At 44.6% G+C, this 25,133-nt stretch overlaps 2 protein-coding genes across 14 annotated transcripts in view; one reads left to right on the top strand and one right to left on the bottom strand.

Annotated features, from left to right (window-relative positions):
- LOC140408853 (putative methyltransferase NSUN7) overlaps positions 1–25,133 on the bottom strand; it is a 300,900-nt gene that overhangs the window by 20,068 nt on the left and 255,699 nt on the right. The gene's annotated exons all lie outside the window — the stretch shown is intronic.
- The window catches only part of LOC140408851 (amyloid beta precursor protein binding family B member 2-like), a 466,668-nt gene that overhangs the window by 387,989 nt on the left and 53,546 nt on the right, over positions 1–25,133 (top strand). Inside the window, exon 1 of one of the 13 annotated variants that reach the window (XM_072496637.1) lies at positions 2,469–2,657. The exons of the other annotated variants lie outside the window; for them this stretch is intronic. The gene's annotated coding sequence lies outside the window, so the exon portion shown is untranslated. Of the gene's footprint in view, positions 1–2,468; positions 2,658–25,133 lie in introns of those variants that run through there. 13 annotated transcript variants of the gene reach the window in all.

The raw sequence follows: 25,133 nt of genomic DNA, 5'->3' as shown, positions 1-25,133 counted from the left end.
AAGTGGGACAGTTAAACTGCCGCTTAATCACAGCTGGAATATAACATGTTTTAATGTGGTACTGGGGCTCAAGGATCATGTCAGTTTAGGTGATGGCAAACTGGTGTGGCGGCGGCTGTTTCAAGTTGAGAAAGGCGGCAGGTGTCGGAGAGAGTAAAGAAAAGCACAAGACAAGATTTCAATAGGCATCAGGCAGATAATGTTGTTGAGCTCAGTGCTATCAATCTTAAAGTAAATCAAAACCTGGGTGGACTTAGCTGGACTTAGCGGGGCTGGTTTAGCACAGGTTAAATAGCTGGCTTTTAAAGCAGACCAAGGCAGGCCAGCAGCACGGTTCAATTCCCGTGCCAGCCTCTCTGAACAGGCGCTGGAATGTGGCGACTAGGGGCTTTTCACGGTAACTTCATTTGAAGCCTACTTGAGACAGTAAGCGATTTTCTTTTCATTTCATTTCATTTTATTTGGTCGACAGTTGGTAAATGGTACGTATAGTTTTCAACCTGACTGAGACACACCACAGAAGTAATGTAATGGCAATAGAACTGGCAGAAAGTGTTACAGGAAGTCATTTTGAAATGTTATTTATCATATTCAAGATTGGTAGGTTGCATCTCGCACACTTCTGTCCAACCTTCCCAGGTACAGTGAGATTCACTCTATTGTGTGTGTAAAATTAAAAACAAACACACAAGTGTAAAAATATATGCAGTGTACTATATATGCAGATACTATTTGTGTGAGAGAATATTGAATAGGAGGCTTGAGTTCATTGCTCTAATTTCCCTTAAATGAGATCTGGACAGACAGTTTTATGTATTGGAAGGTTGAATAGTTTGCTGCAATTTTTTTTTTTAAAATTATATTGAGTTTCGAGGTGGCAATTTCCACTTCATTCTACAAAGCTTTGCTGCTGACTGTTGTAGTAAGTTCTTTTGAGGGGAAAATGGCTGATGCATGCTACATTGCAGGAAAATTGGAAAAGAGGATAGATTTTCAAGTGGAGATCTGGCGCTGCGCCCTTCAACATGTCTGTCAAAGGAGGGATTTTTCAAAACACCTTCAAGAGTTATTTCAAAGCATAAACAATGTTCCGTTTGGAAACTTGCAATGCAAATTGAAACTAACTTGTTTGGTTTTATTATAGGTAAGTTTACTTCTGAAATTTCATTCATGCAGTCAGCATCAACCCTTTATTTCCACACAGCCGGAGGTACAATACTGAATGGCGACAAGAAGAGTTTAACTTTTAAGCAATCAGAAGAGCAGACAATTTGTAAAATCATTATTTGTCGTCTTATATCTGATTCTCAAAGAAATAAAGAAAGATAAAACTCTACGATAATGGTTTACTTTAAACAAAAGGGAATTGATAGATTAGAATTAGTTTTTCTAGCATATTCTTTTTGTCGGTTTGTGGGAACAAAGGGCAGATAATGACTATTGCAATACTTTTAACCAATTAATTCTTTAGGCTTGAAATATATTTTTAATTATGTGGTATGGGGACAATCTTTCATGTATATTGTATAAGACTTTTATAAGGCTCTATCTGGGGATTTTCTTTTATTTGAGAAGGAGGGTAGAGAAAGGCTTGCTGTGCTCAATCCTTACACCCCAAAATAAAGCCATAATCATTGATCTGTTACTGTATTTTACTTTATATTAATTTTAGACAGTGGGCAAAAACTCCTGCCATTTTGCTGAACGGCTGAAGTACAGTATTAACTGGGAACTGTGGATTAAGATTGATCAGCAAGGATTTGTGACATATTAAAGGTTTTTGAGCTCGATTTAAACAATTATAGTTGTTACAAAAATAGTATGTCCTTAATTTCTTGTGTTCATTCATCATTCTTGTAATTGAAAAGAATAACAAGAAATAAGTTATAATGACCCATCTAGGAAATTGTATAATTTATTTGTAGCAAGGACATTGCATAATGTAACTTGCAAAGAATGTTATAAATCAGAACTATATGTAAAACATATTAAATGTAGCAATACTGTTGCAAAGGCGCCAATTAGAACATTTTTTTCCTCCTGGATTAAACATGTTAATAATAGGAATATCCCTAGTATATTTGAAAGTGACTACTTGGCTTTTAGTGACAGATTGGTGGAAAATGTGTTCTGTAAAGTGCCTGCAGCATTCAGAAAAGGCATTTCTACACTGATGGCAACTGTTTGTAATCAGTAAGACATCTGAGGATGTAACTAGGCTACTGTCTGATGTGCAAGTGCAGAAGGGCTGAAAGAAATTGGATCACCATATTAATAAATGAATAAGCTGTCATTCTCGGGAGGTTTTCCACAGGTCATTGAAGTACACGGCTATATCAGGAGCACTCAGCATCACCTGATGCATACGAAAGCCTGAGGGAATGATTCCAGTCAGCGTGTTGTCTGTAGTGTGAAGGCATCTGACGTGCTCAGCAATTTAATTCCTTTTCGCTGCAGTAATTGAAGGGGGTAAGGAAGGGAAATTAACAGCAATCCAAGCAGCATGCTACATAGACTGTTTTAGTACCTATTTCGATCTTCTGCCAGATGCCCTGTCCTGGAGTGAAATGAAGATTGTGCTTTCTAGCATAAGGAAATATATTTGTAATCCCTTAGGATGGCAGTCTTCTAATGTAAAGATATATATCTGCAATACTGTAAGTACTTGGTGTTTGTTATTTTTCCACATTGAATGGTACTGGCGATTATAGTAATGCATGATGTAGCTCACATACAGTACTTTTAGCCTAAAAGATCGGTAACTTTCTGGCTATGAATGTACTGCTATGGTGAACGTGTACAAAAGGTTGCTTTTGTTGAATACCATGCTGGAGGAGAATGCATTGGTAAATATGCGCATTAATATGCCAAAGGTTAAATTGTACAATTGCAGTAAATGATCTGGAACACAATTGGGGCAATTGCCAGTACTGTGCAGTTATGTTGTGATTATTTGGGCTTTTGGTGCCAGCATTGAAGTTTGTGAGCTTTAATTGCAGTGGATTTATGAGTGAGGATACTGTGTCTAATACATATGGCTCCAGAATGTAGTGTACTGGAGTGAGAGAAACAAAAGGTCATTTCTATGTGAAATGAAAAGTAAACAGAAACCTGGCAGTAATTGCAGTTGGTTCATTATCAATCTGGTATAAAGTGATGCCTTCGTATTACTAAATATTGAGCTGTAGAATAACAGCACTTTTGTCTAAAAATCATTGGTTTCTTGAAGTGGCTCTTTGGTAAAACTTGCCTCTGCAATGATTGTGTCGAAAGTGGGCCAGCAGAATGAAAGGGCAGCTGTTATGTAATTTAAGCTCATTCAACATATGCTGTATCTTGCTTTGTGTTAGCTCGCTTAGTTGTCCTTCTCAAACTAATCTTTTTTTTAAGAGATGCTCACTAGGAGTTGCAAATAGGTATGAGTGGCAAAATATAACTGAATTTACGATTCAAAATTGTATTCCTTTTGTCTAAATGTGAGTGCTCAATACTGACCAAAGAGTTCTTGCAAAACTTGATGTACATATTATTGTATATTTATATTGTTGAGAATTTTGAGTTCTGTTCAGTGTGATGCCTTTGGGAAGTGCCCTGACACCTATTCTAAATGTTCTGCCAGTTGAGTTGAGGCATTGAGACTTGGCAAAATGATGTTTTATGTTAATGTGAATACTATAGCTCTGCACACATGAAATATTTGTGTAGGTATGGACCTGTGCCTGTACTATTGACTGGATCTATAACTGGGTTTAGGTACTGGTAGAACTCTCAAGCTGTGAATTCCATTTTATGCCAATGAATTTAAAAGCTATGGGAGCATTTTCCTACACTCTGTGGTCTATTTTGTATTAACTTGCACCTATGTTACTCGATAGTTTTGTTTTATTAATGTTTTATATTCACCTTTTGTAGAAATATGAGGACCCGGCCTCTTTTGGGAGGACATAAGTAGATTATTTAAAAGAGGCACTGTGTTAGGCTGTAAAGTAGGTTGCAAAAAAAAATAATGAATAGTTTCTTTAGTCGACTTGGTATGAGGTAGATTAGGATTTAGGGATTTGATAATGTATAATTTTAAATTAAATGTTGAACACTATTTCCTCCAGTACTATATTCTTATTTTTGAATGCACCCTGATAGTGTATGTTTCCCCCTATGCACGCATGCTTCTTTTTCTTATAGTTATGATATGCTCCAGTTGCTCTTAATTACCTGGATATTACTAACTTTTTTTGCAAGTTCTCTCCATATCCCTGAAAATGTTGACATGTTGAGGATAGTATTGTCAACTCTCAAGTAGAATGGACTTTTACTCTCTGGAATTTAGAAAACTGAGCGGTGATCCCATTGAAAAAGAAAGATGGCCAGACTTGCATTTATTAGCATCTTTCACGACCTTGGGAAGTCCAAAGTGCTTTCAAGTCAATGAAATCCTTTCAAATTCACAAATAAAAAAATAACAATCTTTCACATCCACATGACAGTGTAATCATGGCCTCAGTTTAATATCTCATCTGAAATAGTGCATCTCTGGCAAAAGGCAAAGTTTGTGCTGCCTACTCTGTTCAATGGTTGCGCATCAGCCCAGCAAGACATGCTATTGCCTGGCTACATGCTTATTTGAGGTGGGGGTGAAGAGGAAGTGAGAGAGAGAGGGTGGGGCAGGTTTGCAAAAAAAGTCATCTTGCAAGGCCATCTATAATCTCTCCCACTGAAAGTCAGCAGCCTTTCACCAGCCTTGTCGCAAAAGCAGATAGCACCGGTGTAGGAGTACTAGGACAGGCAAAGGCACCCACAATACATGCACCAAAGCAATGGACAATGGTGAATAATTTAATGTTGTACTCATTAAATGGAAATGCTGTTGGTTAAGGTTATTATGGGAAGGTGTTTTGTGCACTATTTTCTTTCAGGATTTGGGCCAAGAGAGTGCAATGATGGTCCATAGCAAAGGCATGGAAATGTGACTGATTGTGGAGCAATAGTGATGTAGGGGTGAAATTATTGGGGAACTGGAGCTTGATAGTTTGCTCACAGATAAACTGTCCAAAGTAAAGGGGTCCCAGATGCTCTCTTTCCCTCCCCCGCCTTCTCCTCTTCTCAAAGCCTGGTAGCAAAGACTGTCCCCTCGCGTGAGCCAGATTGTGGCAGATGCAGCAGACACCAGGACTTCGGAAACACATTACAGCATGCACCAGAGGGCTCCGCTCACAAAGCTGTCCAGGCAGTGGAACCATTGGTTTAGAATGCTGATGGCTTGCTCCATCATGTTCCTCGTGGCAGCTTGACGCTCATTGTGCGCATGTTATTCATGTAATCGTGTGGCGGAGTCACGAGTCACATGTAGAATGGGTAAGCCAGCCTTCTGGTTCATTGTGGTGACTCAAATAGTATGGGTGACTGGCACACGATGAACATGTTGTGGCTGCTATCTGGAGAACAGGTATAGGCCTACACAAGCACACACCAATTGCACGTTCAGAGGATGACAGCTACTTGCAACTGAGGTACATTTCCCTCTTAATATGTCGCATCCACAGAGCCATATGCAGTCTGTGGTGCTCGGCATTTCTGGGAACCCTGCTACCCTGATGAAGCCACACTCTTGATCCTCTAACATTCTCTGGTTAGAGAGAAGACCACTACACTCCCTCTCTTATTGTACTTGGCCTCTTATCTCCCTAATATAGCAATGCACAGCAAATTATGATATGCTGACAATGTCACCAACTCCAGCCTGTAAGAATCTACATGCATAAAAATTGAGAGCAATGGTGATCTTCACGGCCACTTGTACGTCATTCTTGGCCTTAGATAGTTCAGTGACCAGCTCCTTGGTGAAGCTTAGCTACCTCAGAAACAGCTCCTGGCTGAGGTGGCAGCAGGAGAAATGTTCTCTGAAGACTAGATTGATAGGCCCGCCTATTCAGAGTCCTCTTTCTCCCTCTTCCATCAGCTTCCCTCCATTGTTGTCTGTGCTCTGTCTCCCTGCTGTGCAGCAGCTGAATAAGGACTGCAATAAAGCTCCTATTAGAGCGAACAGGTTATCTGCTGATAGATCTTCAAAGTGCTCTGCATTCTTTGGATGTGTCCAACATTTCCTCCTGTCACCAACACCTCATCTGAACTTCTCCAGCAACGCTGAACACACCACGTCCACCCATTCTGCAACAACAAAGGAAAGTGAAAGTCCCATGCTAATGCTTTTAAACAGCACTGGTGGGGCCCTCTGGTGCAATGGAGATGAATTTTGTGGCCAAAATCTCATACCGTTCGAATAAACCATCCAAGACAGTTCAGTTGTTGCAAGACTAACTCACATGTTTGTGCAAGTAAATTAAACTATTAATTTTAATAACTGCCATTTTTTGGTTCAATAGAAAACCAGGTCACAGCAGCTTCTAAATTTATTTTATACTTCATTATTTCAAATTTAATTAAAAGGAAAGGCTTCATCCTACACCTATGGGTTGCTATGCAACACATTCACTGTAAAGGAAAGAATCTGAGTAACAATCTGAGTAACAAAATGATTACAGGTACAAGTGTCTCAAAGCCTCAACTAAGTGCCAAATTTTGGATCTTGCTGGTATTCCAGTCGGGCGTTTTGGAATGGGTCGGTTGAAGTTAGTGGTTGTTTGGATCACCCGTACCATGGGAAAAGATAGCCTAATTACTAGTTGGTGTGCCAACATGCCAGTGCAGCTCCAAGCTGAACAAGCCAGCAAGTTATTTTACTCCTCTAATAATAATTAAAATTCATGCATGACATCATACAAAATAGCCCGTTTTTTTGTGCACCTAGATTAGAGACACTACTACCCGTATGAGGCAAAATACTTAAATTATTGCATTGCTTCAAATATGTTAAGGCTTGGCACTATCTGAGCAAGGTAAGATTACACTTTATTCAAGCAAAACTGAAAGCACGATCGAGATTATTTTAAAGACGTTCCCACCTGTGGTTAAAAGAGTTGCAAAATATTTATTGAATCATTGATTTTTTTACCCCTAAAAATTGTGTGGTGAGATTTTCCGGCTGATCATGCTGACGGGATCTTCTGGTTCTGCCGACGGCGCACTGCCACCGTGGGTTTCCTGACAGCATGGAGTGGATTCAATGGGAAATTCCATTGACAGCAGTGGGACCAGAAGATCCCCCCACCAATCAATGGCAGGCCCCCCCCACCACCGGGAAACAGGCCGGGAGGTCAGAGAATCTCACCCCTAATCTGTATTCAGCAAATGATCATTCTCACTTGCAATGATTGAAGGAGATGGATGCAGCTGTGAATTTCTCCTTCTTTCTCGCTCTGTCCGTTAGTGTTCTCTTTTGTTTGTACCTCTCTTGAATTATCTGCCCCTCCACATGGAGAGGCTTACTGTATAAGCCCTCATTTTTGTGATCTTTTACGTTTCAAGATAAAATCAATTAAGGGGATAAAATAGCTTAATTGCTGGTCCCTTCTGTTGCTATTAATTGATTTTCACTGACATGTATAACTACAATCTCAATGAATTAAATATTAAACACATATTGTTCATTTATTAAACTCATTCAATTGCTGGGGTCATTTGAGTTGTCTTGATCACGCTTTTACTGATGGAGTTAAGGGACAGCACCTGGCTGGATTCTGCACTATTGGTGCTTACCCCAATCTCTCTGCTTCCAGATGCAATCAAAACCATGCCATTTCATCATCGGTTCAATGTCCACAACCAGCATTGTTTTAATAAGTAAAAAATAAATTTGCACCAGTGTATTAGAAACAGAAAGTAGGAGCAGGAGTAGGCAATTCAACCCTTCAAGGCTGCTCTGCTGTTCATTATGTTCATGGCTGACCATCTTGCTCAGTTACCTGTTCCTGCTTTTCCCCCCATAGCCTTTGATCCCTCTAGCCCCAAGAGCTATCTCTAACACCTTAAAAACAGCTTTCTGTGATAGCGAATTCCACAGGCTCACCACTCTGGGTGAAGACATTTCTTCTGTCCAAAATGGTTTACCCCCATCCTTAGTCTGTGACCCCCTGTTCTGGACTCGCCGCCATCGGGAACATCTTTCCTGCATCTACCCCGCCTAGACCTGTTAGAATTTTATAGGTTTCTATGAGAACTCCCTCATTCTTCTAAACTCCATAATATTCTTAATATTAATAGAGCTTTAAACTAAATAGTGGGGGGAAGGTTCAGTTGTATGGAAAATTAGAAAATCAAAGTTAAAGGAGAAGGTAGGAGTACAGATTAATAAACTAGTTAAAGGGGCCAAGGGCTTAGGAGAGGTTCGTAAAGTTTCCAGAATAAGTAACAGAATATGGAAAGTGACAGGAATCTAACTTCAGGCACAGCAGGTAAGGGGACAGCTATGAGAAGAGGGGCAGTCAATGCAGGACTGAGGGTGTTGTATCTAAATGTGCACAGTATATGAAACAAAGTAAATGAGCTTGTAACGCACATAGAAATTGGCAGGAAGGAGTTGTGGGTATCAGAGAGACATGTCTGCAAGGGGATCAGGGCTGGGAACTAAATATCCAAGTATATATGTCCTATTGAAAGGATGGGCAGAGGGGGCGGGGTTGCATTGTTAGTAAAAAATTAAATTAAATTGACAGCAAGAAGTGATATAGGGTTGGATAGCGCATATTCTGTTTGGGTAGAGTTGAGGAATCGCAAAGGGAAAAAAACCCTGATAGGAGTTATGTCCAGGCCTAGCAGTAGTCAAGATGAGGGGCAGAAAATAAATCTCGCGATAGAAAAGGCATATAAGAAAGGCAATATTACAATAATCAATATGGAGGTGGATTGGGAAAATCAGGTTGATAGCAGATCCCAAGAAAAGGAATTAGTGGAATGTCTACAAGGTGTTTTTTTGGAGTAGCTTGTGGTAGAGCCCACGAGGGAACAGCAATTCTGGATTTGGTGATGTGTAATGAGGTAGACCTGATTAGGGAACTTCAGGTGAAGGAACCCTTAGGGGGCAGTGACCACAATATGATAGAATTCACACTGTAGTTTGAGAGGGAGAAACTGTAATCAGATGTTACGGTATTACAATTGAATAAAGGTAACCGCAAAGACATGAGGGAGGATAGATTTTATTGGAAGGGGAGCCTAGCAAGGAAAACGGTGGAACAGCAATGGCAGGAGTTTTGGGGGGTTATTTGGGAGGCACAACAGAAATTCATCCCAAGGAGGAGGAAACATGCTAAGGGGTTGACAAGGCAACCATGGCTGACAAGAGAATCAGCGACAGCATAAAAACACAAGAAAATGCATACAATGAATGTGGTGGTGATTAGTGGAAAGCCTTTAAAAAGCAAGCAAAGGACAACTGAAAAAGCAATAAGGGGAAGGAAAATGAAATATGTGTGTAGTGATATAAAAGATTGCAAGAGTTTTTTTTTTTGACAGATAAAAGGTACGAGAGAGGCAAATGGACATTGGACCACTGGAAAATGAGGCTGTACAAAAGGGGAGCAAAGAAATGGCAGAGGAACTGAATAGGTTCATTGCACCAGTCCTCATGGTGGAAGACACCAGTAGGATACCAGAACTCCAAGAATGTTGGGGCAGATGTGAGTGTAGTGGCCATCACTAAGGAGAAGGTGCTGGGGAAATCTGAAAAGTCTGAAGATGGATAAATCACCGGAACCGGATGAACTACACCCCAGGATTCTGAAGGAGAAAGCTGATGAGATTGTAGAGACATTGGTGGTGATCTTTCAGGAATCACTGGAGTCAGGGAGGGTCCCAGGGGACTGGAAAGTGGCTAATGTGCATCCCCGTTTAAGAAGGGAGGGAGGCAGAAGACAGGAAATTATAGCCCCTTTAGTCTGACTTTGATCGTTGGTAAGGTTTTAGAGTCTATTATTAAGGATGAGATTGGAAGTGCATGATAAAATAGGACTGAGTCAGCACGGCTTCGCCAAGGGGCGGTCAGGCAAGGCAAATCTGTTAGGGACGGCATGGTAACACAGTGGTTAGCATGTTGCTTCACAGCGCCAGGGACCCAGCTTCAATTCCCGGCTTGGGTCGCTGTCTGTGCAGAGTCTGCACGTTCTCCCCGTGTCTGCGTGGGTTTCCTCCCACAAGACCCAACAGACGTGCTTGTGAGGTGAATTGGACATTCTGAATTCTCCCTCAGTGTACCCGAACAGGCGCTGGAGTGTGGTGACGAGGGAATTTTCACAATAACTTCATTGCAGTGTTAATGTAAGCCTACTTGCGACACTAATAAAGATAATTATTATTATTAATGAAAGACTTCTTTGAGAGGGTAACAAAGAAGCTTGACAAAGGAGAGCTAGTCGACGTGATCGATTTGGATTTTCAGGAGGTCTTTGACAAGGTGCTGGACAGGTGGGTGCTAAATAAGATGAGTCCATGGTGTTGGGGCAAAGTACTGCCATGGATAGAGGATTGGCTGACTGGCAGAAGGCAGAGAGTGGGGATGAAGGGGTGGTTTTCAGAATGGCAGCCGGTGACTAGTGGTGTCTCGCTGAGGTCAGTGCTGGGACCACAGCTATTCACGATATACATTAACAATCTGGAAGAAGGAACTGAAAGCCTTGTCGCTAATTTTGCAGATGATACAAAGATATGTTGAGGGACAGGTATTGAGGAAGTATGGAGACTGCAGAAGGACTTAGACAGGCTAGGAGAGTGGGCAAAGAAGTGGCAGATACAATACAATGTGGAAAGATGTGAGGTTATGCACTTTGCTGGAAGAGTAGAGGCATAAACTATTTTCTAAATGGAGAAAGGCTTTGGATATGACAAAGTGATGTAGGGGTCCTAGTTCAGGAATCTCTTAAGGTTAACGTGCAGGTTCAGTTGCCAGTTAGGAAGGTAAATGCAATGTTAGCATTCATTTTGAGAGGGCTAGAATACAAGGGCAAGGATGTACTGCTGAGGCTGTAGAAGGCTCTGGTCCGAACCCCCCTGGAATATTATGAGTAGTTTTGGGCTCCGTATCTAAGAATGCATATACTGGCCTTGGACACGGTCCAAAGGCTACCTTTCCTATCTATCGACAAAGGCCCAGGGGCTGGTTTAGCACAGGGCTAAATAGCTGGCTTTTCAAGCAGACCAAGGCAGGCCAGCAGCACGGTTCAATTCCCGTACCAGCCTCCCCGAACAGGGGCCGGAATGTGTTGACTAGGGGCTTTTGACAGTAACTTCATTTGAAGCCTACTTGTGACAATCAGCGATTTTCATTTCATTTAATTTTTAAGGAGGTTCACAAGAATGGGAATGAAGGAGTGGTTGAGCACTCTGGGTCTGTACTCGATGAAGTTTAGAAGGATGAGGGGGGATCTCATTGAAACTTGCAGAATACTGAGAGGCCTAGATAGAGTGGAAGTGGAGAAGATATTTCCATGAGTAGGAGAGATTTGAATCTGAGGGCACAGCCTCAGATTGAAGGAATGATCCTTTAAAACAGAAATGAGGAGGAATTTTTTCAGTCAGAGGGTGGTGAATCTGTGGAACGCTTTGCCGCAGAAGGCTGTGGAGGCCAAGTCACTGAGTGTCTTTAAGACAGAGATAGATGGATTTTTGTTAATAAGGGGATCAGGGGTTATGGGGAGAAGACAGGAGAACAGGGATGAGAAAAATATCAGCCATGATCGAATGGTGGAGCAGACTTGATGGGCCGAATGGCCTAAATCTGCTCCTATATTTAATAAATAAATAAAAATAAAATATTTTATGTTTTTATTTGCAACAAAAAGCTTGAACAAATTTCCTGGGGTTCTAGTCAGCTAAATGTGGATGTGCAGAACTGAGCATCAGCTTTTCCAGAGTTAGTTGCTTTGATCTTTGAAGTTCTTCTAAAGCAGCGAATCTGCCTTACATAAGTGCGTATTCCAAAGCAGCCTTGATTTGAAACCAACATTTCCACTTGACCATTAGTCCACACCAAGCTCGGACCTTCTGTTTAATTGGCTGACATTATCAGAAACAAATATCTATCCTGCCTGGTCTGAAACACAAGACCGCAGTTGTCCTTTTGGGCGCATCGGTCTAGGTTCTCAAAGGATGATCACTTAGTAAAGTACCAAAATATGATTCCAACTGCAAAACTCATACTCCTGATTTGAGTTGTAGCTTCAGAGAAGGACTGAACTGAAATTTTGAATCCAACTTGAGTTTCAACCTCTACTTCAGGGACATAAACAGGTAAGGAAGGCCGACAATTCAGTGCGGTACTGAGGAAATGCCCCACTTGGTGGTGCCGTCTTTCGCGCGAAACATTTAACTGAGGCCCTTTCAGATGCGTACAAAATGTACCATGGAAGAGCAGGGGGGTTCCTACAATGTCCTGGTCAATATTTTTACCTTAGCAGTAATAAAACCTATGTCTGGTTCTTGCTGTCTTTGGGACCTTTCTATGCACAAATTGACTGCCACATTTTCTACTTTATTACATTTTGATGGCACTTCATTTACTGTCAAGTGAATTGGAAAATCCTGAGGTTGTAGAATGGTGCTCTATCAATGCAGGTTCTCTCCTCCTTTCTTGTAATTAGTTAGAACAAAATTGCAAGAGTTGAGACTTCCCTAAAGACCAGAAACTGTCTCTCCCAAATTGAAAGTGCATTTAATAACAGGATTCTAACAGCCATTCTTTCAAGCATTGCTTGAATGCTTTTATCGTGAACAATCCCAAAGTGATCTTCATTTATTAATAAACCTCCGCCATCATACAGAATAACACATTATTGCTTCCTCTCCTCGTATTTTTGACAGTTTTCACTATGAAGCAATTATTTTTTATGTTTTTTGGAGCTATTTGAAAATAAAAAGACCTCTCTATTTAAAACAAAAATACTACAGCTCAAATGTCCTTTACCCGTGCATCCAGAAAAACAAACTTTTTTGAATACCAAGGCATTAATTTGTATGTTAATCAAGCAATGAAATATTATCGTACATGTGTAATAAGTGTCAACAGGTAAGAAGTAGGGTGTGTGAGAGTTATCGACTGGAGAAACACCTAGTATTTGTAGACTCCAGGCTTAAGCTGTTGCAATATAAGTAGGCCTTAGTCAACCACAAAACCAAACAAATCGGAATACCGAAATGCAATCTGCACCAAGGATTTCGGATAAAGGATACTCGCCGAATATAAGTAAAATCTTAATCCTGCACAGGGGTAGAAAATCAAATTACAGTGCCTTAACACTGAGCACGTGAGCATTTTCTTTTTTTCAATAACAGGATACATAACAATGCTATAAGTAGCAACGCCGTTATTCATTCGCATTCTTCGGCCAATTTAAACAATTACTCCATTTAAACGCTGGGAATTTAAGTTGGGGTGGGGGTAGAGGCTGTCATGTTCCAAGGGCTTACATACTGTTGTGAACTATCAATCGTCCTGTCCATTATTTAGAAAAGTTCTTGGAGATCACATTTCCTTGAATGAGAAAAAGAGTTGAGCAAGAATGGTCATGTTCTGTACAATACTGTATGAAAAAGATCCTATGAAAATATTTGGAAAGTAGGAGTGTGAATGTTTCTCGGGTTTACAGGACTGCACCAATACCAGTGGCAAAATGACCCCCTTTTGGGGTCTCCACTCTTCATCTGCATACATATAATCTTCTAGTTCTTTGAATTTAATGCATAATTGGCACAAAACCAGTAATAAGCTTCTCAAATAAATATGATCCAAGATTATGGTACTGCAATAACATGCATAGATGTCATGTGATCCAATCGCATATGGGTAGAATATTGTGTAATCAAACATTCAGAAAGTTGGAGCCCATGAGGATAAGAAATGATTGATTGATTGATTTGATGGGAGAGGAAGTTGACCATTCAGCCCTCAAACTTGTTCCAGCATTCAAGAAGATTATGCCTGAACATCGACACCAATTCTATGAGCGGTATTTTCCGGACCCCCCCTCCCCCCGGCAGTGGAGGCAGCTCTCCATTGGTTAGCGGTGGGATCTTCCAGTCCTGCCGATGTTCACTGGGTTTTGCGAGGCTTGCATATCCCGCCACGGGAGATCACCTTAGGCAGGACCAGGCCACCCCACCGGCGGGAAGGGCTGTAAAATCCTGCCCTACATTTCGCCCAGTCCCCGAAGTAGAAATTTATTTTCTCAGTCAAATTTGATCAATCCCTGATCCTGAGTTCATTCCCTCTAGTTCTGGCCTCTTCAACCGGGAAAAGCAGCCTCTCAGCATCATCCTTGTTAAGCCCTTGCAGAATCTTATATTTTTGAGGTACCATGGCTCAGTTGGTATAATTCACACCTCTGAGTCAGAAGGCTGTGGCTTTAAGCTCCTCTCCAGGTTTCGAGCACAAAGATCTAGGTTTACACATCACAATCCCCACACCTGCTAACAGGACTAATCAAAACTTTAGCCCAAAACATTCCTCACAAATGTGGTCACCACACTTTAAAAGAAGTAACCTCTATTTAAAGTCACTCCAAGAAATAGTTTTAGCATCATGAAAAATACAGATGAAGGCTGAATGGAGCTTACTGAACTTATTGAAGGAGTGGCACAGTGGTTAGCAGGACCCGGGTTCAATTCTGGTCTTGGGTGAGATTTGCACTTTCTCCCCATGTCTGTGTGGGTTTTGTCCAGGTGAAAATGTGCAGGTTAAGTGGATTGGCCAGGCTAAATTGCCCCTTAGTGTCCAAAAAGGTTAGGTGGGTTTTCTGGATTACTAGGATAGGCCCAGGGCTGGGGCCTAGGTAGGGTACTCTTTCCAAGGGTCCGTGCAGACTCGATGGACCGAATGCCCTCCATCTACACCTTAGAGAAGTGGGTAACACTGTTGCTTCACAGCTCCAGGGTCTCGGGTTCGATTCCCGACTTGGGTCACTGTCTGTACGGAGTCTGCACGTTCTCCCTGTGTCTGCATGAGTTTCCTGCGAGTGCTCCAGTTTCCTCCCGCAAGTCCAGAAAGACGTGCTGTTAGGTCATTTGGACATTCGGAATTCTCCCTCTCTGTACCGGAACAGGCGGCTGAATGTGTCGACTAGGGGCTTTTCACAGTAACTTCATTGCAGTGTTAATGTAAACCTACTTGTGGCAATAAAGATTATTTTTATTGTAGAGATCCTATGATTCTAACTTTTGTGTGCTATTGTTTTAAGCAATTTATAACTGTGTTACCACGGATTATTATCTGTAAGTTGTTATTTTCAAATTGCATTATATTTAAGCACCTGTTAAACAATTGCTAGCTGTCCTGGGGCTTTGTAAATTTACCTAATGCATGCCTCCACCATTGGTAACCATGTGTTCAGTTGTCTGGGCCCTAAGCTCTGAAGTCCTTTCCATCAGCTTCTCCCGTTCTCTTCCTCTCCCTGCTCTTTTAATATGCACCTTCAAACCAATCACGTCCTGAGATCTTATTATGTAGCTCGCTGTCAAATGTTGTTTGCCAACGCTCCTGTGAAGTCCCTTGGGACGTTTCACTGTGTTAGAAATGTTGTATAAATGCTAATCATTGTTGCTTTTTTTTAAAAATCATTTTTATTAGGGTTTTCTCAAAATATCAACAACAGAATGGAAAAGAAACCCAATGAAATTAAATGCAGAAAAAATTAAAACAACCCCCGTGCCGCCCCCCCCCCCCCTATACATAAATAATAAATTAACACCCCGAGTTTAACACAAAGCAAACATAGCAGATATGTACATCCCCTCAGATCCCCCAGGGCAAAAAAACAAAAATAAAGTTGAACCCCCCCACCCCGGGTTGCTGCTGCTGCTGACCGTAGAACGATAGACAATCAGGAAGTCCAAGAACGGTTGCCACCGCCTAAAGAACTCTTGTACCGACCCTCTCAAGGCGAATTTCACCCTCTCCAATTTAATAAACCTCGTTGATCCAGGATTCCACGCTTGGGGGCCTCGCAACCCTCCACTGAAGAAGAATCCTTCGCCGGGCTACCAGGGACGCAAAGGCCAGAATACCGGCCTCTTTCGCTTCCTGCACTCCCAGCTCCCCTGCAACCCCAAATATTGCGAGCCCCAGCCCGGTTTGACCCTGGATCCTACCACCCTCGACACCGTCCTTGCTACGCCCTTCCAAAATTCGTCCAGCGCTGGGCATGCCCAAAACATATGGATGTGATTTGCTGGGCTCCCTGAGCACCTAACACACCTGTCCTCTTCCGCCAAAGAACCGGCTCATCCTTGTCCCGGTCATGAGTGCCCTGTGCAGCACCTTAAACTGTATGAGGCTGAGCCTTGCACACGAAGAGGAAGAGTTCACCCTCCCTAGGGCATCTGCCCATGTCCCCTCTTCGATCTCCTCTCCCAACTCCTCCTCCCACTTACCTTTCAACTCCGCCACCGAGGCCTCCTCCTCCTCCTGCATCACCTGGTAAGTTTCCGAGATCTTTCCCACTCCAACCCCACCCCCCCCCGCGAGAGCACCCTATCCTGTACTGTGCGTGGCAGCAGCCGCAGGAGTTCCACCACTTGCCGCCTGGCAAACGCCCTTACCTGTGAATATCTGAAGGTGTTCCCCGGGGGGGAGCCCATACTTCTCCTCCAGTTCACCCAGGCTCGCGAACTTCCCATCCACAAACAGGTCCCCAACCTTCTTATCCCTGCTCTGTGCCACCCCGAAAACCCTCCATCTATTTTCCCTGGGACAAGCCGGTGGTTCCACCGTATTGGGATCCACACCGAGGCCCCAACTTCCCCCCCCTGTGCCGCCGCCACTGCCCCCAGATTTTGAGGTTAGCTGCCACCACCGGGCTCGTGGTATACCTCCTTGGAGGGAACGGCAGCATGCCGTTGCCAGTGCCTCCAGACTCGTACCCTCACAAGACGTCATCTCCAGCCTCTTCCATGCAGCTTCCTCCCCCTCCATCACCCACTTACGCACCATCACCACATTGGCAGCCAAGTAGTACCCACCGAGGTTAGGCAGCGCCAGACCCCCCCCCCCCCCCATCCCTACTCTACTCCAGGAACACCCTTCTCACCCTCGGAGTCCCTCGCGCCCACACAAACCCCGTTATGCTCCTGTTGACCCGCCCAAAGAAGGCCCTCGGGATAAAAATGGGGAGGCACTGGGACAGGAACAAAAACCTTGGGAGCACCATCATCTTAACTGACTGCACCCTACCCGCCAGGGACAGCGGCAGCGCATCCCACCTCTTGAATTCCTCCACCATTTACTCCACTAGCCTCGTGAAATTGAGTCTATGCAGGGCCCCCAGCTCCTGGCCACCTGAACCCCCAAGTACCTGAAGCTTCTCTCCGCCCTTTTTAGTGGGAGCTCACCAATCCCCCTCTCCTGATCCCCTTGGTGAACCACTAACAACTCGCTCTTCCCCATGTTGAACTTGTACCCTGAGAAATCCCCGAACTCCCTGAGGATCCTCATTACCTCCGGCATTCCCCTCACCGGGTCCGCCACATACAGCAGCAAGTCGTCTGCATAGAGCGACACCCTGTGCCCCTCCCCGCCCCGCACCAGCCCCCTCCAGTTCCTCGACTCCCTCAGTGCCATAGCCAGGGGTTCAACAACCTAGCCCACCTAACAAACCACTCCCCAAACCTGAACCTCTTCACCCCCCACAAGTATCCCCACTCTACCCTATCGAAGGCCTTCTCCGCGTCCATCGCCACCACTATCTCCGCCTCCCCCTCCCTCGACGGCATCATAATCACGTTCAGGAGCCTCCGCACATTTGCATTCAACTGCCCCCCCTTCACGAATCCCATCTGGTCTTCGTGGATCAGCTGCGGCACACAATCCTCAATTCTCGTGGCTAAGACCTTCGCCAGCACCTTGGCATCTACATTTAACAGCAAAATCGGCCTGTAAGACCAACACTGCAGGGGATCCTTGTCCCGCTTCAGGATCAAGGAGATCAGTGCCCGGGACATCATGGGGGGGCAAAGCCCCCGCCTCCCTTGCCTCATTGAAGGTCCTAACTAGCAACGGGCCCCTAATCATTGTTGCTAAGCCACACAGGCCAGGATGTTCTTGGGTTGATATGTGGTCTGTGCTGATCTTGTGGACTCCAACTGCATGGTGATATGGCCAATACAATCAGTCCCCTGGATTATAGAGTGTAAAATTAATGAGGATTCTTGATCCTGATTACTATTCAGTGACCTTGCCCAAAAGTGCAAGTGTGCGGATGTTGAGTAAGGGCTAGATGTAACTTTGCAATAATGTCCCACCCAATCAAATAGATGGTTGACATTCATCATGGGGTTTTAATATGTGTAATGGACTCTTGGATGTGACATTGGGTGGCAACTGGGACCCATGAAATATTAACCAGTCCCTTTAGAAGAGGAGATAGAAATTGAGAGAAAGAATGCTATTTTAACATTTCAGACGTTTGAAGAATGCTTTTTTGTTGCCATTTTCATTTGAAGTTATTGTTTAACTGTGGAATAATACATGTGATGAGGTTACAAATTTCATCCCTTGGCACATTTCATGGCTGGGTGTATTAAAGTGTAATTTTTAAAAGTTTGTTGCCCTTGGGAATCACAAACAACTATTTGGCAGTCTCCTACATAACAAAGATAGAGAATTGAGTCTGTGAAAATATAACATCGAGGTGTTGCCATATATCTGCAAACAAAACAAGATCTGTTTAATTCGAAAAGATAATTTAATCATGAATAGAATTAAACTAATTGATAACTTTATTAACGTATCAGTTGTGTGACGAACACCTTATTAATTAATACAGATGGCACCTTATTCCTGACAGTATGAATGGAAGAACCCATTTGTTTTCTAATAAGAATTATTTAGCTCAAATTGAATCATGTTGCAAGTTTATATTCTGACCAAGATATTGGTGAATGCCTCAGCATTGTGAATTTTACAATCCTATTACACTGGACGAGATATTGGCTTCTGAAGGAATCATACTCCAGAATGTTGTGTTGTAAATTTGCTGCTAATTATTATTCGTTTCATGTCAAGATATGTAATTATTTTTAACATCCAGAACAGTCTCGATAACAGGGGTATTGTGGAAAGTATTCCATGATATAATAATGTGACATGACTACAGTTTTTTTGAATGATTTGGAAAAAGAGTTGACATCCAGATGAAAAGTGTTCAGTAAGTAAATAAAAAAGTTTCTCTCTCTCTCTCTCTCTCTCCCCTCTCCCCCCCCCCCCCCCCCCAAAAAAAAAACCTAAATAATACACAACTTGTTAGCTTGATTTGGTCATCAAAAAACATCTCAAACTTATTGGGTGGGGTTCTGCAGCCATTCACAACAGCGGGATTCTCCGAACCCACTGTAGCGAATGGGAGATTTGGCGAGTTCCAAATTCTCCATCCTCGCTGTCATGATATACAAACATGCGACCAATGAACACTCAGAATAGGACACAACCAATGGGCAGTCAGGACACTCAGTGGTGGCACCACCACAAGGGGGCTTGACATAAACACTATAACAGGGATGAGGCACTCACACCCTGCCTCTTTTCACAGACAGACATCTAGAGAGTTAGACAGGGTTGATCAGCAGCATCACACTCCAGCACGTGGCTTAGAGCAAGCTGGTACAGTTAGACTGAGTTACTACAGTTAGATTAGCAGAGAGTCAAACTCATTTGAGAACTGTGTTAACAGTTCAATAAACACGTTGAACTCATTTCAGTCTGGAGCATCCTTTAGTTAAGACTGCATCAAGTAGCAGCCTGTGTTATCCGAAGCAGCATAACACAACACTCGCTGGTAGCGGGGTGGACCGGCAACGGAGAATCCCAGCCACTGTGTTGTAAGATCTTGGTTTGTGAATGGAGGGAGATTTTTTAAAAACAGACAGAGTGAGATGGGCAGCAAGTCAGATTTTTCATAAGATGGTTGCAAGGGCTTACAGAGACTAAGGGCGCGATTCTCCGGCTGCGTCGCACTCGAGCGAGAGCACAACGCAGCCGGAGAATCCATGGAGAGCCCTCTCGCAGGCTTCCTGGCTGCCTCCGCGCCTCACGGGATTCACTCAAGTCCCACGAGACGTCGGAGTTCGAACTCCGCCCAAAAGAGGCAGGACCAAACGGCGCTCCCGGAAGTAGGCCTTAAACATACTTAAGACCTACTCACCCGGGATACACCGGCCTCCATCGATTCACCGGTCTCCCCCGGGAGGCTGAAGCCGGGCGCCAATCAGTGCTGATCCACACAATCGTGGACCAGGCGGAACAGCATCCAGGGGTCTCCTGGGCCATTGGAGACCCAGGGTGGTCAGGGTCAGTGCAGAGTGGCCTCCTGGCCTTCCTGCTGGAACGTGGGCACCTTGCACTGCCGAGCTGGCATGTCCAGGTGCCCGGGTGGCATTGCAAAAGCTGGCAGGTGCACTGCCCGGGTGGCAGTGCAAGAGTAACCAAGTGCCAGGATGACACTACCAAGGGCCAGGAGGGTGGGGGAGGGTGCTTGAAGGATGGGGGTGTGCAGGACAGCTAAATAGTGGCCCCTGGGATGTTAGGGAGACGACGGGCCGGGGCCTGGAAGGGAGGGGTGCTCTCAGGGGGCTTGAGAGGGCCTAAAAAGGGCGGGCCCCAGGGATCCCATAGCAGGGTGTCCTCACTTGGGGACCCACAAGCTCAGTTAGAGATCAGGGCACCCTTTCAAAATGGCAGCCTGATCTCAGAATATCTTTTAGCACTGGGGAGCTGAACTCAAAGTGTGGGCTATACCGGTGAGAAACTGCCTAGAGACAAAAAAGTAACTAAGTGTCATTGAACAGTGGTGGGGAACTCGCTGGCAGAGCTGGCGGGAAACTTCCTGAAAAACCCACCACAAATGAACTTAGAATTTGTTTGGAGAAACATGCCCTAAAAGGTTAGACATGTTGGAGAACAATTGATATTCATCTAAATTGTACAAGGTGACCCTCATGGGCACACAAAGGTGTGCCCTGTTCTTCATTTTGTAATGTTAAAAGATATGTTTTCAGATTGAATGGTGAGCCTGATCAGAAATGTTCTGTTTTTTCTTATTTGGTCATGGAATGTGAACATTGCTGGCAAGGCCAGCATGTTCTGTGCACCACTGATTGCATTGTGTATGTGGTGGTTAGGTCGCAGATCAGCCATGATCTCTTTGAATGTAGAACACTTGAAGGACAAAATGGTCTATCCCTGTTCGTATGGATGGAATCGCAGGTCGGGAGCCAGACACTCGAGTACCGGGCCTTCCAATTCAACCTTCTGGAAGGTGTCCAATTAGGAATCTGTCTCCAAGATCACTCTCCAATTAAGGATGATGGGTGGGATGATGATTCAGGATCACGATTGAAGGAACACGCGTGGCTTTCACAGTATCTGCACTGAGATGTGTGCTGTGGTGATCCGGAGGTGTTACTTCTGAAGAACGTGGAAGGGTGACGAGAAAAGCCTGCAGCCCCATTTGGGTTGTGAAAGTCTCTTGCAGGAACTGCCAGAAATTTCCTTACCAAGACCATTATCGTTAATAACAGCCTCAATGACATGCTCCAGTTCCTAAAACTAACTGTTGATGCAGGGGGAGAATTCGTGGACTTTCACGACAGCAAAACTGGCGCTGAACCTGGACCAATTCAGCGACTGTGGAGGGGCTAGAAACTGCCAATGAAAAACGGTGCGGGATTCACCAGGCCCGTGAGTGACCCTCGGGAGGCTGACGAGCTGCAGCCGCATTTACACATCACACTCCCCACACACACACACATCCCCGTCAACAAGGTGGCCCTCTCTCTCCCTCAGTAGCCTTGACGCTGGTTTTACGATTTTTAAAAGCACAAGTGAACCGCGCCTTCGGGAACTCAGCCCATTGGAGGCGGAGCATCGTGGAGGCCCCAGAGAATACCAGGTTGGGCCTGCTAATGACATGCAAATGGTATTTATTGTACGTGTGTTCCGGACCGCATTGATGCCGCTATCGAGGTGACGGAGTATTGCGATTTGGTGTCAAATTGATGCCCACCGCAATTTGGGTGTTGGAACGCATTCGCCGCCCAGTCGCTGTTCATGATTTTAGCAGCAGCCGACGGAGAATTTCACTGAAGTTACCAGCATGTAGGCAAATGTACTCAGTCGGCCTCGGGCCCGCCACCCCTTTCAGCAGACCCACAATTCTTAAGTTCTGCCGCCTAGACCTATTTTCCAGGTCCTCTACCTTCGCTCTCAAAACTTTGTTGGCCACCATCACTGCAGCTCCTCACCCATTGAGGTGAACTGTGCTGCGACATACCCTCATCCACCCAATTCAGCTTCTCTCCCTGCTCCCGCACTTCGTTTTTGATACCACCGCCTTCACCGGGACAATCGCCTCCTCCATTAATACCTTCATTGCTGCCATAATTTAATTCCTCATCACCTCCATGTTTTTGGCAAACTGCTTCTCAAACTCCCCAGCGATCACCTCTAGTGTGAAGGGCATGGCCCCACTCAGCTATCCAACATCCGCCAGCTTTCCTGCTGCCTGGCTGTCCCACTCGCTCGACGGTGAACCTTTGCTTGCCCCCTTCTTCCCAATGGCTTTCTTCTGGTTTTTTGATATCCCCTCCTTCCTTATGTCTTCCTGCACCTGCTCGTCTAAAAATTGCCCCTGGGACCGGGCATTAAATTCCGAAAAACTGAGCATCGAGTAGGAGCCACCTTCGACTTTCACCTACATGCTGCCACCAGAAATCTCCAAACCTACATTTTAAAGAGGAGCAGAATATTCGATATTGTGAAAGATGGAGATGGAGAAAATAACATTTGCATTGCCTTACATTTTGACATGTCGGGAGGCAGTGGTGTAGTCATCCAGACATGCAGGGTAGTGCCCTGGGAACCCAGGTTCGAATCCCACCGTGACAGCTGGGAAAATTTGAATTCAATAAAAGCATGGAGTTGAAAGACTAATGACCATGAAAGCATTGTCATAATAATTTTTATTGTCACAAGTAGGCTTACATTAACACTGCAATGACGTTACTGTGAAAATCCCCTAGTCGCCACATTCCGGCGCCTGTTCAGGTACACAGAGGGAATTCAGAATGTCTAATTCACCTAACAGCATATCTTTCAGGACTTGTGGGAGGAAACCGACGCAGACACTGATAACGTGCAGACTCTGCACAGGCAGTGACCCAACCCAGGAATCGAACCTGGGACCCTGGCGCTGTGAAGCAATAGTGCTAACCACTGTGCTACTGTGCCACACGTAAAAACCCATCTGGTTCATTAATGCCCTTTAGCGAAGGAAATCTTCCGTCCTTACCTGGTCTGGCCTACCTATGACTCCAGATACACAGTAATGTAGTTGACTCTTAAATGCCCTCTGAAATGGCCACTCTGTTGTACCAAACCACTAAAGAATAAAAAAAGCAATGGAACTGGACAGTGCACCTGGCATCGAACTAGTCACCAGAAATGATAATCGCAAAATCAGCCGTGCCCACCCTGCAAAGTCCTCCCAACTGACATCTGGGGGCTAGTGCCAAAATTTGGACATAGTCATACTCACAGAATCAGACCTGACAGGCAATGTCCCAGACACCACCATCCCTGGGTATGTGCTGTCCCACCAGCAAGACAGACCCAACAGAGATGACAGCACAGTGGTACACAGTTGGGAGGGACTTGCCCTTGGAGTCCTCAACATCGACTCTGGGCCCCATGAAGACTCATGGAATCAGATCAACACTCCTGTTGTTTACCATGTACCATCCGTCTCATCCCCCTCAGCTGATGAATCCGTCCACATTGAACACTACTTCAAGGAAGGACTGAGAGTGGCAAGGGTGCAGAATATGCTCTGGATCGGGGATCAATGTCCATCACCAAGGATGGCTTGGTAATACCGCTACTGACCGAACTGGTCATGTCCTAAAGGACCTAGCTGCTAGGCTGTGTCAGCAGCAGTTGTTGAGTAAACTAACAAGAGGGAAAAGCATGCCTGACCTCAACCCTCGCCCACGTATCCACTGCAGATGCATCTGTCCAGGACAGTATTGGTAGGAGTGACTACTGCACATCCTTGTGTAGACAAAGTTCCGTCTTCATATTGAGGATACCCTCCATCGTATTTTGTGGAACTACTACCGAGCTAAATGGGTTCGGCTTTGAACAAATCTAGCAACTCGACTGGGCAACCAGACCATGGGCCATCAACAGCAGCAGAATTGTAGTCAATCACAATCTTTAACCTCTTGATCTGGCATATCCCCTACTCTACCATTACCACCAATCCAGGGAATCAACCTCTGTTCAATGAAGAGTGCAGGAGAGCATGTCAGGAGCAGTACCAGGCATATCTAACAATGAGGTTCAACCCGGTGAAGCTACAACAAGGCCTACTTGCATGCCAAACAGCAAGTGATAGAGCTAAGCGATCCCACAACCAACATATCAAATCTAAGCTTTCCAGTTCTGCTACACCAGTCATGAATGGCAGTGGACAATTGGGGCTGCATGATGGCAAAGCAGTTAGCACTGCTGCCTCACAGCACCAAGGACCCGGGTTCGATTCTGCCCTTGGGTGACTGTGTGGAGTTTTCACGTTCTCACCGTGTCTGCACAAGTTTCCTCCGGTTGCACTGGTTTCCTCCCAGAGTTCAAAGATGTGCAATTAGGTGGATTGGCCATGCTAAATTGCCCCTTAGCGTCCAGGGATTTTCAGGTTAGGTTACGGGGATAGGATGGGGTAGTGGGCCTAGGTGAGGGTGCTCTTTCGGAGAGTTGGTGCAGACTCGATGAGCCGAATGGCCTCCTTCTGCACTAGGGATTCTATGGGTAACTCACTGGAGGGAGAGGCTCCCAAATAACCCCATCCTTAATGGTGGGGGAGCCCAGCACATCAGTGCAAAAGATAAGGCTGAAGTATTTACAACCATCTTCAGTTGAAGTGACAAGTGGTTGATCCATCTCTGCCTCATCTGGAGGTTCCCAGCATCACAGATGCCAGCCTTCAGTCACTTTGATTCACTCTGTGATATCAAGAAGCGGCTGAAGGCACTAGATACTGCAAAGGCTATGGGCCCTGACAATATTCTGGCGAAAGTACAGACTTGTGCCCTGAAACTTTCCGCACCCCTCGCTAAACTGTTCCAGTACAGCTGCAACACTGACATCTGCCCAGCAAAGTGGAAAATTAACCAAGTATGAAAGACAGTAGCACAGAGGTTAGCACTGT

The sequence above is a fragment of the Scyliorhinus torazame genome, chromosome 3, assembly GCF_047496885.1.
Source record: "Scyliorhinus torazame isolate Kashiwa2021f chromosome 3, sScyTor2.1, whole genome shotgun sequence".
Taxonomy (NCBI): Eukaryota; Metazoa; Chordata; class Chondrichthyes; order Carcharhiniformes; family Scyliorhinidae; genus Scyliorhinus; species Scyliorhinus torazame.
The sequence above is the reverse complement of the archived record's forward strand: the minus strand, read 5'-3'. Positions and strand labels throughout refer to the sequence as shown.